Genomic DNA, 15,046 nt, shown 5'->3' on the forward strand with positions numbered 1-15,046 from the left:
ACTCTTCCGCAACTGTCTTGTCCTTTGGACGCACCAAGCCCGTCGGCTCCCTTCCCATGCCGTCTTTCTCGCTAGCTGCGTCTTCCTCTCGACTTCCTGCGCTCCTAAGCTTTTGCACACTCAGACACAGGGATCAAACACAAAGCAGGACCTAACCAACTTGGTTAATCACATCAAAACACCCACGGGGACCAACAATCTCCCCCTTTTTGATGTGTATCAACCCAAGTTCAAGTTAGGGTAAAAATACACAGAAAAGTAATTTTAAAAGAAAATTACTAAACTAACATCTTAAGCATCAGTTTGCAATAAATAACATTGCAACTACTAAATTAAGAGTTAACCAAAAAAATATTTTTAATTTAAAAAAAAAATCCTCCCCCTAAATATGTACTTCTCTAAACTTGTACCTTTCTCTCCCCCTTTGATCACAGCAAAAACGGGGTAACAGAAAAAAATTTTAGCATAAATTTTTAAGTTATAAAATTTTCTAATTTAAGATGAAAAACTGTCTAAGTAAGCTGAAATTATAGAATTTTCAAAAATAGAAATTTAAAAAAAAAATTCTAAGTAAAATAAAATTTTTGGGAAAAAAATTCTAAGTAAAATTTCTAAGTGTCAAAAGAATTCTAACTAAAATGATTTGTTTGAATTTTTTAAAATAATTTTTAAGTAAAAAAATTGATTTTTATATAAAAAAAATTCTAAGTAAAGCTTTCAAGAGACATTTTTCTAGATAATAAAAATGAATTTCTAAGGAAATGTTTAAAAACTTCTCAAAACATTATTTAATTCTAATTTTAATGCTTTTATCAGAAAATTAATTAAACATTTTTATTTCGATATTTCAGCTTCCAGGTCGTGGCGAGGCACTAGGCCTTCTTGGTTATTGGAGTAACAACCACTTCCTTAGACAAAGCTTCCATAAAGAAACTCAAAGTTTAATTTTCTTACTGTAAGCTTTTAATTAAATAAATTAATTTAACACAGATTTCGGAACCCAATAGAAGTTCCTTCCTATAGGGTTGGTCAAAAATTTTGGGGGTACATATCCTTTAGGTATTCTTCTAAGTTGGCCTTGATGTTTTCTTATATACCAGTTTAATTTTCCATATAACTTTATTTTTTATTTTGGAAATATATTTAAGCATGCATCAATTTTTAAAATTTTAATTTCTAATTTTAGATTATCATTTTTTGATTTTAGTTTATCGTACATCTCAAGTGGACATGCTTTTACTAATTTCAATTTCAATTCAGCATTTTCTTTTTCTAATTTGAATAAGTCTTTAGAAAGAGGCTTAATAAAGCGAAAAGACTGAGTCGGGGTTAGATTGCATACCTGACTTACCTGACTCAGTGACGCTCCCCCTTCGTCGTCGCTTTCTGCTGATGATGTTCCTCCTCCTTCATCTATGCTCATCTCTGAGCTTGACTCTTTTTCTATCTGATGGTTAGCCATTAGCGCTAACCCTGAGAAGGCTTCAATGTCTGATTCGGAAGATGACGAATCTGACCAAGTGGTCTTCAGGTTCTTATGCTTGGAGGATTCTGACTTCTTGTACTTGACCTTTTCTTTCTGCTTGCTTTTTAATTTTAGGCAATCCTCCTTGATGCGCCCTTCTTCGTTGTAGTTGTAGCAACATACCGTTCTCCTTTTTTGCTCATGCTTCCATGATCTAAATTTGTTAGATTTAAAAAACTTATTAAATCATCTTACCATTAATGCATCCTCGTTTTTGTCGATCGAGGCTTCGGAGTTAGAACCGTTTGCTCTTGCCTTCAAAGCAATGTTCTAACTTATCTTTTCGACTCTAATGGGCTCTGCAATTCGAGATTCGTGAAATTTAAAAGTTGAAAATAGATTTTCTAGAGTACTTACCTCGAAGTCCTTAGAGCTGTAGTATGCATCTACTGAGGACGCCCATTCTTGAGTTCTCGGGAAGGCGTTGAGTGCGTATCGGATCGAGTCCCGGTTCGTTACTTCTTCTCCAAGATTGGTTAGTTGCGTGATCAGCTCTTTGATCCTTGCTTAGAGTTGCGCTACCTTCTCGCCTTGGTTCATCCGGAGGTTCGTTAACTGGGTCCGGAGGTTGTCGTGCCTCGCTAGCTTAGCTTCCGAGGTACCTTCGTGAAACTCCAAGAATTTTTCCCAGAGGTCTTTCGTGGAGGAGTAGCTTCCGATTCGACTTACCTCTTGTGGTGGCAGCACGCTCAGCAGGTGGAATTCTGCCTTTCCGTTGGCAAAAAACTCGGCATGCTCCTTCTTGCTCCACTGATGCTCTTCTTTGTCTTTCGGAACTTCGAAACCATATTTCATAGTTAGTAAAATAGTGAGGTCGGTTTTAAAGAATACCTCCATCCGGTGTTTCCATGTCGCGAAGTCTCCATCGAACTTCGGGGGATGAATATTTGCTCCGGCCATCGTCTTCATATTTATGCTTCAGTCGGCGGATAGTCCTTCTGAGGCCGTCTTGCTCTGATACCAATTGTAGGTGCAGCGGAGGTCGGAAAAAGGGGGGTAAATTGCTTCTGAAAAAATTAAAACGATACCTTCCTCGGATCTTTCAACTCAAATATAAAGCAACTATAATAAAATTAAGAGCAGAAATAAAAGAGACAGAAATTTAACCTGGTTATAACCAAAAGGGTTGTTAATCCAGGGCAGTAAGAAAAGCGCAGTAGAAGATCTCCTTTGCTGAAGGCGGAGAAGCCTTTTACACACTTAAAACGCTCACAAGTTGCTAGAAAAGACTACAGATTTGATTGCTTGAGTTGTTGTTTCTTTCCTAGCTCCAGGGGCCTTTATATAGCTCCTGGAAAATCTATCCCGAGGGTCCAAGGCGCCTCCAACAAGGTCCAAGGCGCCTCTAATGAGAGAGGTGATAAAACTTTATCCAAACGGCTCAACGTTTACTTCTGCCGGGTCTGAGGCGCCTTCAACAGGGGTTGAAGGCGCCCTCAAGCTGGAGGCGCCTCCAAGCTGGCTTGCAGCTTTTCCAGCTTGGTTGCTTCTTTGCTTCATTTTCCGAAGTCTCGTTCTTTTGTATGATTGCGGCGAACCGAAATAGGGCTCACCCGAACCCAATTTTTGACCTTCCCCTCGAGCAGGCTTCCGTCCGGCTTCTCATCCCTTGAACGCCGCACACGTTCTTCTCGTCCACTGGAGTACTCTTCCGCATCTGTCTCGTCCTTCAGACGCACCGAGCCCGTCGGCTCCCTTCCCGTGTCGTCCTTCTCGCTAGATGCGTCTTCCGCTCGAGTTCTTGCGCTCCTAAGCTCCTGCACACTCAGACATAGGGATCAAACACAAAGCAGGACCTAACCAACTTGGTTGATCACATCAAAACACCCATGGGGACCAACAGGGATCACGTCCGAAAACTCTCCAACATGAATCTCTCAGGTTGCCTCATAACCCTCCCACTACGACGAGGCACTGTCTGTGGTTGTGTACCATTTGTGATATGTGTTGCAGCTTCTTGTGATATTTCATCTTCTAATGTTGGTATTAAAATAGACGTGTCCTCTCTAATTTCTTCCATAACAATTTCACTCATGGGCCTATGGTTTATTACATAATCTTTTTCTAAAAATCGAGCATTGGTGCTTATAATGTTCTTTTGATTTTTCGGATTATAAAACAAACTACCTTTCGTTCCTTTAGGATATCCCACAAACAGACAAACTTCTGTACGTGATTTCAACTTGTCAATATCTCCCTTCACGACATGTGCTGGACTACCCTATATCCGGATATGACTCAGACTATGCTTACGCCCATTCCACAATTCCATGGGAGTAAAGGGTACTGATTTAGAATGTACTATATTCAGAATGTACACTACTATATTCAGAGCATATCCCTAAAATGTATTTGGTAATTCTAAATAACTCATCATTGATCTAACTATTTCCATAAGAGTCCTATTCCTTCATTCTGTCACACCTTCTTGTTGGGGTATACCTGGTGTAGTCAGTTGGGATTGAATCCCCACTTCTGATAAGTGACTCCTAAACTCTCCTAAGAGGTACTCACCACTATGATCTCACCGTAGTGTCTTGATACTTTTACCTTGATGTTTCTCCACATCAACCTTGTACTCTTTGAACATATCAAAGCAAGTCAGACTTGCAGCACACCAAGTAAATTTACCCGTATCTCGAATAGTCATCTATAAAAGAGACGAAATATTTGAAACCACCTCTTGCCTGGATAGTCATAGGTCCACACAAATAAAAATGAACCATTTCCAACACATCTTTGGCTCCTTACCCCTTACACTTAAAAGGCTTCTTGGTTATTTTTTTCTTCCAAGTAAAACTCACAGGTTGGAAAGTTTTCCACTACCAATGAACCCAAAAGTTCATCAGCTACCAATGAATCCTACTCAAGTTAATATAACCTAACCTTAAATGCTAAAGATATGATTGGTTTATTTTCAAAGGTTCCTTTGTCTTATTAGAGTTAGAAGATGTGTTATTTAATTTCCATTTGTTGCATTGTGGGAGCTATTGGATTATAAATTGCCAACCGACGTACCAGAACTGATAACTTCCCTATTTTTCTTGATAACAAGTTTGTTATCAAAATAGATAGAATATCTTTCTTTAAATAGTTTTAGAAACTGAAATCAAGTTCTTTCTAAAACTTGGTACGTAAAGACAATTAATGTTTTATTCCTTTCAAAGGATAAACATCTCCCACTGCAACAGCTGCTACTTTTGCAGTAGTGCCCAAGGTGATTTCCCCTTTATATAGTTGTTGGATTTCTTGGAACCCCTGCAATGAATTGTTGACATGATCAGTGGCTCCCGTATCTACACACCAGGTACAGGTAGATAATACCACTAAACATGTCCCAACTACTAGAGAAAAAGATATACCTATATTGTTCTCTTCCTACGAGGACAGTCTGCCTACAAATGTCCAGACTGCTTGCAAATGAAGTACTTGCCTTTCGGCTTCTTCATTCCTGCTTTTTGTCCAGTACCTAGAGATCATATAGTCTTGCCTGTCAGCCTGATTCTAGTGTCCGAAGAGTTCCTTGAGATTGCACATAATGTCATGGCCAGTAGGAATGGTCTGATGCTGATATTGCAGCACATTTAATATAAACGCCAAATGTAACTCCGCGCCATCTCATCTGCCTTGACCCATTTCCTATGATACTCAATCTCCTCTTGACTAAAATCTCTAAGAGGTACATTTGGGCAGACCTCTAACAGTACAAACTTATAGCGTTAAACAGTTAGAACAATGTCCAGGTTTCTTTTCCAATCTATGTAATTGGGACCAGTAAGTTTGTTCTCTTTCAGTATAATAGCCAGAGGGTTGAAAGTCATCCTAAGAATCACAAAATAAACTTTGGTCAAGACTCTAAATTTAGAATAATATTGATTCCTCAAACAATATTATTTAAATTTACCAACACCTCAAACAACATGAATTTTGCATGCCACGATAGTGTGGACGTATACAAAATCAAGCATTTGTAAGAGGAGGTTTTACCCATTAATTTTACTCTTGTCAACCTAACTTTATGACAAATAAAACTAATAGTTGGTTTTTCCTTCGGTCGCACAAATAATAGCAGTGACTCCGATGGGGAGGATACTATTAAATGTGCCTAAGTGTATACCATTACTTGATAGTTAGTCCATTAAATAGGATTGTGTCCCTTCAAATGGAGAAGATCACACGCTCCTAAATAATTTCCTATAACCAACCATAAAGAAAGTTTGATCTAGTGATCTGCAAACAAACTCATCCGACGAGGAGGAAGGCACTCAAAGCCAACATACATGTTTGTCGCATCACTTACAAACCAGTAATGGAGACCGTGGAATTTATTACTAATCCCTCTCCCACTTAGTTATTTAAGGTGTGGAATTTTAACCATGCAAGCACACATCACATGCACACACACATCACAGTAAATAAAAGCAATAAATATAGAAATTAATTTTCCAACTATTATGGCTTCATCCATCACTGTCCTCCGTGTGCTGTCAACCCTAGCTGCTGTCATTTTTAGCCACCACAATCTGGTCTAGTTGCCGCATCTATCTTGCTTCTTTTTCCGCTGCGCCTCTAGTCCACAAATAGTACCATGCCTCACACGGATATGATCCACGACAAAAATAGAATTTTACATATTTCTATCCTTTATTCCACAAAAAAATGTACATGTAGTCTAGATCGAAACAAAAATATAAAATCCTAAAACTAATACAGCTCCTGCTGTATTTAATACATACAATCATGCACACACAAAAATTCCCTTGACATGTCCAAGTTTCCAATCACACACAATATCTATAAGTCATAATAGTTGGAGACTGCAACCATAGAGTTAGTACATCCTACTCTTATCCTGCCTAAATTATGTATGACATTTGCATAATTAAACTAAAAACCAAACACACAGAGGCAAACCCTAGCTTCGATACCAATTGTTGGTTGATACTCAAAATATCATACTGGTTCCCCTGTACAAAAATTTTGTATAAGTCCTGAACTATTTCTAACAACCTATTGTGTTCTTTAGAAATTAAATTAGGAATCTCAAGCGGAACTTAACATTATTGATTCCAAATTTAACTTATTTATTCTTAGAGGTTTAGATTTGAATCGTAAACGATACTTAACATTATTGATCCAAATCCACCCATGTTACAAATTCATTTAAATATTAATTTCAGAGATTGACTTCCAAGTTAAACATGGCGAGGCACTAGGCCTTCTTGGGTATGGGAGCATCCACCACTTCCTAGACAAAGCCTTTCAATGAAATTTAATATTTAATTTCCTTATAGTAACCCTAGGTTTAACCAAAAGGAACAATCGAATCACAAGATCGAAAAAAAATAAAAGAACACAAACTCGAATCACAAATTCGAAACCAAGAATCATATGCCTCTTGTGTTTGGTATTTCAAAATCTATACAAAGAAAACTAGTATGATGCGGAATAGAATTACTAGTTATACCTTTCTTTGTAAGCAACAACCTCTTGATCTTCTATCATATTCCTCTTCTTATCTCGAACGTCGTGTGGGTGACTATCTACTGAGATGAGAACCACCCAAGCTTCCTTCTTCTCCAAGCAAGTTTCGGCCACCACAAGAACTCCAAGAGAAGATGAGGTTCGACCACCACCACCAAGCTCCAAGGGATGCTAGAAACAAAGCCTCCTATCTCTCCTTCTTCCTCTAACAAAATCCAGCCACCAACCAAAACCCTTGAGATGAAGATGCCGCCGGCCAAAGAAGAAGCATAGGAGATGTAGAGGAAGAGAAGGGTCGGCCACCAACCAAGGAAGAGAGGAATAATAGAAGAGATATTGTTATGAGGTGAGGCACCTCAACCCTCTCATTTATATTCCTTGGTCATGACAAACAAGGAAAGTTTAATTAAAATTTCCTTATTCTCTTTTCCAATGAAAGGAAAGTTTAATAAAAATTTCCCTTTTAAACTACACATGGCCGGCCACTTTAATCCCTCCAATCAAGGAAAGTTTTAAACACAAAATTAAAATGTCCTAATTTGTTTCCAAAATTTTTAAATAAAAATTTCTATTTAAAAAATTCCTTTCATGGTTGGTTATAAAAGGAAACTTTTATAAATTAAAATCTCTCTATTAAAACATGTGGATGATTTACAAAAAGGAATGTTTTCTCTAAAATTAAAATCTTCCTTTTAACTACAAATAAGGAAAGATATCAAACATTTCTCTTAATTTTTTGTAGAAACTATAAAAGAAAAGATTTAATTTTAAAACTCTCTTTTAAAATCATGAGGATGGTTACATAAAAGGAAAGTTTTATCAAAAATTAAAATCTTTATTTTAACTATAAATAAGGAAAGATATCAAACCTTTCTCTTAATCTTTTGTAAAAAACTATAAAAGGAAAGATTTAAATTTTAAAACTTTCTTTTAAAATCATGAGGATGGTTAAATAAAAGGAAAGTTTCATCAAAAATTAAAATCTTCCTTTTAACTACAAATAAGGAAAGATATCAAACTTTTCTCTTAATCTTTTGTAGAAAACTATAAAAGTAAAGATTTAAATTTTAAACTCTCTTTTAAAAACCATGGCTTCCACATAAGAAAGATTTAAAAAAAAAAAATTAATTTATTGAGGCCGGCCACACCAAGCTTGGGTTCAACTAGGGCTGGCCACCTAATGAAACCAACTCACCTTGGTTTGGCCAGCCGTAGCTTGGGCACCAAGCTAGGCTTGGCGGACCACCTTAAGGTGGGTACCCAAGCTAGGCTTGGCGGGCCACCTTAAGGTGGGTAAGAAGGTGGGTATGAGTGGATATAATACTTTATAAATAAGAGGCTACGATAGGGACCGAGATGAGGAATTAGTTTTGGTCTCCCGATGAAATTAAGCTTCCCGTGTTCGCCCCGAACACCCAACTTAATTATATCAATAATAATTCATACCACTAAAGAATTATTATCGAACTACCGCACCAATCTCAAATTACATTTTGGGCTCTTTCTTATCATGAGTGTGTTAGTCTCCCTATGTTTAAGTTATAAAATGTCCACTAATTAAATGAGTTACTGACAACTCACTTAATTAATATCTGGCTCCAAGAGTAGTACCACTTAACCTTATCGTCATGTCGGACTAAGTCCACTTGTAGGGTTTACATGACAATCCTTATGAGCTCCTCTTGGGGGCATCATCAACCTAGATTTATAGGGCATAGTTTCCTTCTATAATCAACAACACACACTATAAATGATATCATTTCCCAACTTATCGGGCCAATTGATTTATCGAACTAAATAGCACCCTTTGATAAGTCAAAGAAATAAATACTAGATATATATGTTTGTTATTATACCAGGATTAAGAGCACACAATTCTATAATAACAAAGGTCTTGTTCTTTTATGCAGTCAGTATAAAAAGAACTTAACTTAAATGATCCAGTTCAATACACTCTGAGTGTACTAGTGTAATTTTATAGTCAAGATAAACTAATGTCAAATTACACTATGACTATTCCAATGGTTTGTTTCTATTCATCTTAGTCGTGAGCAACTGTTTATAATTTATAAAGAACTGATAACATTATCTTCTGTGTGTGACACCACACACCATGTAATCTACAATATAAATTAATTGAACAACTACACTTAGCATATAAATGTAGACATTTGACAAATGTGATTTTTTATTTATAAAATAAATGTTTATACAAAAGCTAGGTTTTTAGTATACACTCTAAAACCTTCGGTCAGTCAAACTAACCGTTGGCAGCGGATAAAGCCTTATCCGTTGCTAGAGGCACCCTTTATCCACCTTGGAGGTGCCCTCATCTTAGGATAGGATTTCCAGGAGATATAAAAAGGCCCCTGGACATAGGAAATAAAACAAAAACTTGAGAACAACTACTGTAATTATTTTTTAGTCTTTTCTAAGCTTTCTAAAGAGTATAAGAGGCTTCTTTACCTACAAAGAAGGAGATTTTTCTAATAGAGCTTTACAATCGCCTTGGATTAACAACCGCCTAGGCTGTAACCAAGTCAAATATTTTTGCCTCTTATTTATATTAGTTATTCATTTTTAAGATTACAATTATTGTGATAGTGCTACTAATCTTAGTTGGAAAAACAGAAAGGTCTTGTTTTATTTTCTTAACAAACGCTGCACCCTCTTACCGGCCTCGCCGTTGCGCCAACAAGTGGTATCAGAGCCCAATCGCCTCAAAAGGACTAACTCCTAACTGAAGCATAAAGATCAAGCCAATGGCTGGTGCAAGCATTCACCCACCAAAATTCGAGGGAGACTTCGCACAATGGAAACACCGGATGGAGGTATTCTTTAAAACAGATTTTGAAATTCTATTAATAATGAAATAAGGTTTTGTAGTTCTGAAAGATAAAGAAGAATATCAGTGGATAAAGAAGGAATGAGCCAACTTCGTGGCGAATGGTAAAGCATAATTCCATTTGCTCAATGTTCTTCCGCCCCAAGAGGTCAATCGAATCGCCAGTTACAACTCAGCAAAGGAACTTTGGGAGAAGTTCCTGGAACTGCATGAAGGAACTTTCGAAACAAAGCTAGCAAGATGGGACAGGCTCTGAAATCAACTGATGAACCTCTGGATAGAAGAAGGATAGTCAGTAGCACAACTACACGGAAGAATCAAGGAGTTGTTCACTGGACTAACAAATCTCGGAGAAACGGTAACAAATCAGGAAGCACAAAGGTGCTTTAAATGTGTTCCCAAGAACACCTGAATGGACAACTATAGTAGACTCCTACTATATATCCAAGGACCTCGAGGTAAGTACTTTAGAAAGTCTTTCTCTACTTTCGAATTACACGAATCTCGATATGTAGGACAAAGAAAAGGACCAAGTCAGAATATTGCCCTGAAAGCCAGAATAAACGATTCACACTTTGACGAATCTATTGATGAAAAAGAAGCATCCCTAATGGTAAGAAAGTTTAATAAATTTATTAAATCTAATATATTTAAATTATAAATAAAGAGGGATTACCAAAACAAAAGGAAGGTTCGATGCTATAATTGCAAAGAAGAAGGGCACATCAAAGATGACTGCCCGAAACTGAAGAACAAAGACAAAGAAAAGAATAAGAAGCTAGCTCAGCCCAAACATAACCTCAAAGGCACGTGGGACGAGTCGTCATCCTCCAAATATGAAATTGAAGCATACGCCGAACTAGTCCTAATGACAATCCATCAAGAAGAAGATGAGACCAGCTCAGAGATGAGCATAGATGAAGGGGGAGAATCATCGAAAGAAAGCAGTGATGAAGGGGGAGCATCAGAAATTGAGTTAAGTGAGGTGTGTCCTCTATCTCCCAAGTAGTCCTTTAATTTTATTAAAATTCTTACTAAAGATTTAATGAAATTAGAAAAGAAAAATGCTGAGTTAAAATTGAACTTAGCAAAGGCATGCCCTCTAAAATTATATGATAATCTAATATCAGAAAATGAAAAATTGAAAATAGAAATCAAAAAATTGAAAATAGAAATCAAAAAATTGAAAAATGACCATACATGCTTGACACCAAATAACATTCAAAAATCAAAACTTAGAATTTATAGTAGATTAAATTGGTATATTAGACATCACCAAGGACAACTTAGAAAAATCCTAGAGAATATGTGCCTCCCAAATTCTTAGTTAACCCAATAGGAAGGAACCAATATTGGGTTCCAAATTCTTACTTAGATTAAACATTTTTTTTCTAAGGCTTTCAGAAAAGATTAAATGTTTAAATTCTTTAAAAGGCTTTATCTAGAAGTGGTTTATGATCCAATAACCAAGAAGGCCTAGTGCCTCGCCATAAACTGGAAGCTGATTATTGAATTAAATATTTAATTGACAAACTGATAAGCCCAGAAATTGGACGAGAAGAGCGTACGTGATGTTCGAGGGACAAGAAGTCGTAGCGAAAGGTTGCTCGAGGAGAAGGCCAGAAATTGAGTTCGGGTGAGCCATATTCCGGTGGCCGAAATCACCTAGGAAATCGCAGTAGCAAAGGAATGAAATGGAGCTATAAGTGCTGCTAGAGGCACCTTCAAAGGCTGTTAAAGGTGCCTCTGTGCCTTCTGTGGAAGGCGCCTTCGATGAACAGTGCGAAGGCACCTTCCAAGGCTATGGAAGGCGCCTTCAGCCAGTCAAACTAACTGTTGGCAACAGATAAAGCCTTATCCGCTAGTGGAGGCACCCTCCATCCACCTTAGAGGCGCCCTCAGGCTTAGGATAGGATTTCCAGGAGATATAAAAGGCCCCTGGAGCTAGGAAATAAAACAACAACTTGAGAACAACTACTATAATCATTTCCTAGTCTTTTCTAAGCTTTTCAAAGAGTTTAAGATGCTTCTCTGCCTATAGAGAAGGAGATTTTTCTAGTAGAGATTTGCAACCACCTTGGATTAACAACCACCTAGGTTGTAACCAAGTCAAATCTGTTTGCCTCTTCTTTTTATTAGTTGTTCATTTTTGAGATTATAATTATTGTGGTAGTACTACTAATCTTAGTTGGAAAAACAAAAAGGTCTTGTTTTATTTTTTTGACAGACACTGCGCCCTCTTAGCGGCCCCGTTACTGCGTTAACATTATCTACCACAACGATTTTAAAACATTGTCGTATAGGGTAAAAAAATTTTAGCATATAAACAACAACATATAAAAATCGTTGTCAAATGTCTTCAAACATGACGAATTCAAAACCATGGTCATAGGGCAATGCATTCTACAATGCTGTAAGTTACAATGGTTTTTTGACCTATAACAACATATACTATCTATTATCATTGTTGGGATGTATACTATAAGCCTAGCTTTTGTATGAACATCTATTTTGAAATATTTTGAAATAAGAATCAATTTCGTCAAATGTCTGCATTTTATATTTATATATACGTCAATGCAGTTGTCGATTTAATTTATATTGTAGATAACATGGTGTGTGGTGTCACACAAAAGATCATGTTATCGGTTCCTTATAAATTATAAATAGTAGCTCACAACCAAGATGGATTGGGATAAACCTTTGGAACAGTTGTAGTGTAATTTGGTATTAGTCTGTCTTGACTATAAAATTACACTAGTACACTATGTGTGTATTGAGCAGGACCATTTGAGGTTGTTCGATTTATACTAACTACATAAAATAACAGAACCTCTATTATTATGGATGTACGTCCTCTTAATCCCTATATAATAACAAACATGTATACTTAGTATTTATTTCTTTAACTTATCAATGAGTGAGATTTATTCGTTAAATCAATAGGCCCGAAGAGTTGGGAGATTGTATTATTTATATAGTATGTTGTTGATTATAGAAGGAATCTGTATCCTAATTATTTAGGTTGATGTTGTCCCCTTGAGGAGCTCATAAGGATTATCATGTAAACCCTGCAGGTGGACTTAGTCCGGCATGATAATAAAGTTGAGTGGTACTACTCTTGGAATCAGATGTTAATTATTTGGGTTGTTAGTAACACAATTAATTAACGGATATACGATATCTTAAACACGGAGAGATTAACACACTCATGATAAAAAGGAGCTCATATTGTAATATGGGATTGGTGTGGTAGTTCAATAATAACCCTTTAATAGTATGGGTTATTATTGATGGACTTCGGTTGGGTGTTCGGGCCGAACACAGGAAGCACAAGCTCATTAGGAGGCCTAAACCAATTCCTCCTCTAGGTCCTTGTTGTAGCCTCTATATAAAGCCTCGCATCCACCCATTCGGTTTGGTTTAACTGGGATTCGTTTAACTTAGTTTAGTTTAACTTAACTTGGTTTGGTTTAACTTGGTTTGGTTTAACTTAATTTGGTTTGGTTTAACTTGGGTTAGTTTAACTTAACTTGGTTTGGTTTAACTTGGTTATAGAAAGAGAGATTTTTTCTAAACAGAATTTAGTTATAGAAATAGAGGATTTTTCTAAACAGAATTATGTTATTTTTCTTTCTTTGTAACCAACGGCAAGCCTATAAAAAGGAGTAGGTGGTGTCTCCTAAAACCTAATTTTTGAATTCTCCACAATCCTCTTCTCTCCTTGTGGTCAGCGCCCCTCTTCCCTTGTTGTGGTCGGCACCCCTCCCTTTCCTCCTCACCTAGGGTTGGCACCCCTCCCCTTCTCCTTTGCTAGGGTCGACGCCCCCTTTATCTTTGCTGGTCGGCGCCCCTCCTCCTTGGTGGCTAGCGCCCCCTCCTCCTTGGTGGCTGGCGCTTCCTCCTACTTGGTGGTCGAGGATTGGATAAGAGGAAGAAGATTAGAAGGTGCCCCATACTTGTAACTACCCGTCTTCTACTGGCTAGGCTGTAAGGCCGGGGTTACATTATGCTAAGCTATTTTATGCGGAAAACTGGACTAAATAAAATCTTACTCTGCTAGTGACTATTACAGCCTGTAAGATTAGGTTCAAAGACCTTTCCATTGACATACATACACTAAGGAAGGAACCCATACTTTTATTTGCTCAAAACACTGAATTGAGAACCCTTCCAGCTGAAATCAGACAATCCAATCGATCAGCTGATCGATTGGAGTCATCTGATCGATCCGCTGATCGATTCAGTGTGCTACTGTGCACGGACAAGATTATGGATCGATCAGCTGATCGATCCGTCCTGTCTAATCGATCCATGGATCGATTCAGCGCGCTACTGTGCATGGGGTAATATTCTGGATCGATCGGCTGATCGATCCAGACTTGTCAATCGATCCAAGGATCGATTCCAGAGCTCTCTGTTCGCGACAGGACGCGACCGGATCGATCAGCTGATCGATTCAGGAGCTTACTGTTCGCGAGGAAACTCCCCAATCGATCAGCTAATCGATTGAGGGCCTCCAATCGATCGGTGGATCGATTGGGGTTTCTGATTTCGCAGCTAAGCTCTGATTTCAGCACTGTTTCGTGCCAAGGTCACATACATAAGTTCTAAAATAACTGGAAAACATTCTAATAGCAAACAACTAGTGTTCTAAGCATGTCCACTAACCATCTAAGCATATCTAGCATAATTCGGACACTTAAGTATCTAGAAATGCAGAAAAGTAATACTATAAGAAAATACTAAATTCTAAAGGTTGCAAGTTTCTCCAGAGATCTTTATTCCAAGTTCCTGCCAACACACATCTTTGTAGCATTGTTCTCCAGCCTCCGCTAGTCCATCTTTCCTTTACCTTTATCTGCAGTATAAGGAAAAGAAGTATCTGTAAGTTTACGCTTAGTAAGAAACCATCTACCTCACAAAACATGCATACGATGCAAGTTATGCTTTCAAAACATGCTATTTGAAATATATGCTGAACATTGCTAAAATATAAATACTGAAGTTATTGTTCATGTATAAAAAAACATGGCATCCAAACTAGTCATGGATTATCAAGAGCTAAGCATGAAACTATCACATGTATCAATGGAAAGAACTAAACTGATATAACACTGAGCTGAACTGAACTAAGCTAATACTGGATTTAAATCATGTTCACATAACTGATTGTGAGATTTTGAAAAACT

Source organism: Zingiber officinale, chromosome 4B (genome assembly GCF_018446385.1).
Source record: "Zingiber officinale cultivar Zhangliang chromosome 4B, Zo_v1.1, whole genome shotgun sequence".
Classification (NCBI taxonomy): Eukaryota; Viridiplantae; Streptophyta; class Magnoliopsida; order Zingiberales; family Zingiberaceae; genus Zingiber; species Zingiber officinale.